A 1,600-nucleotide genomic window follows, 5' to 3' on the forward strand; every position below is an offset into this window, starting at 1 on the left:
GCAGCGACCATTCGTCTTCAATGGGATTTGGGAAGCAATAAGTCCTCTTTGCACTCAGCCAGCAGAGGTCTGGCTAGTGCTTTCTCTTCTCGGTCTTTCCATCCTCCATGAACTTCATCACTTATTTGGTGTGATACCTATTTATGGTGACACATGCACACACAAAAATGAAGTGGGGGCAGTATCTTATAATTGTACAGTTTCAGTTTTCATGATTCCATGTGATGTTTCTTTGTGTTTTACATTTGTAGCCGTTTCTGTGTGTCCAGCTTGTGTCTGTAGTTCATGTGTGTTAGTCTCCACATTCAAGGATTTTCTTTAATATTTCTGCAGTTTTTATTATTGTTATCCATTGTATCTTCTCAGCCATCTCTCTGATTCTGATCTTTCCCATTCTTTTTTCAAGTTTTTCGGTATTGTTCCTAGTACTCCTACTATTAGTGGTATTATCTTTACTTTCCAGATCCCTTTGAGCTCTCTAGCCAGTTCCGTGTATTTGCTCTGCTTCTTTATCTCTTTGATCTTCACTCTGTGGTCAACTGGAACAGCAAAATCTACAATGTGGCAGGATTTTTCTTGTTAACTATATGATATCTGGTATTCTTGCTTGGATGAGTTTATCCGTTTTTATATCCATGTCCCATAAGTTCTTGTGACTTTCATTTTCAAGCACTGTCACCAGTTTGTGCTTGTACTATTTGTCTGGGTGTTGAAGATGCAATCGTCCACATAATTTATAATTTTGCGATTTCAGTTTTCTTGATTCCACATGGGATTCTGCCATTTATTTGTTTTACTTTTATTGTAGTTTCCACATGGTTGGTTAGCGTTTGTAGTTTTCACATGGTTGGTTAGCGTTTGTAGTTTCCACATGGTTGGTTAGCGTTTGTAGTTTCCACATGGTTGGTTAGCGTTTGTAGTTTTCACATTCAAGAGTTTTCCTTAAGATTTCAGATTTTCTCAGTATTACCGTCTATTGTATAGTCTGTCTTCATCTTGACTCTGAATTCTTCTAGTCTTTTATTCATGTTCTTTGACACTGTTCCTAGTGCTTCTACAATTATTGGTATTTTATTGATTTTCTTCATGTTCCATATTATTATTATTATTATTATTATTATTATTATTAATATTAATATTATTAATTTTATTTATTTATTTTTGTGTACATGAAAGATCACCACTTATCAAGGCTTGGAGGCTATTCTATGACAAGGGTTAGCATCGGCAAATGGTGAGACAACATGATCAGTTATAGTGGAATGGGTACGGCATACATTATTTAAGAGGAGAACTCAATACAAAATTTATTCCCATTAGATTTGAAGACGACTATATTATAGTCAGCAGGGAAGCAAATACGTGGTATTGCATTCTACAGACAGACAGTTCTGGAAAAGAAACTTTGCTCATGGAATTTTTGCTTAGTTTTAGGCACTGATAGGGTGTAAGGGAAGTTGTTGGCGGCTGCTGTAGCTAAGCGAGTATTTGTTTCAAACATTTTACAAGAAAAGACCATATATTGGCGCTCGCCCAGTAGCTACCATAAAAATAACGATAGAACAGGGATAGACTCGCAACATCTCTTCTGTGAGAAAAA

The sequence above is a fragment of the Euprymna scolopes genome, chromosome 7 (genome assembly GCF_053919585.1).
Source record: "Euprymna scolopes isolate OS-2025 chromosome 7, ASM5391958v1, whole genome shotgun sequence".
NCBI lineage: Eukaryota > Metazoa > Mollusca > Cephalopoda > Sepiida > Sepiolidae > Euprymna > Euprymna scolopes.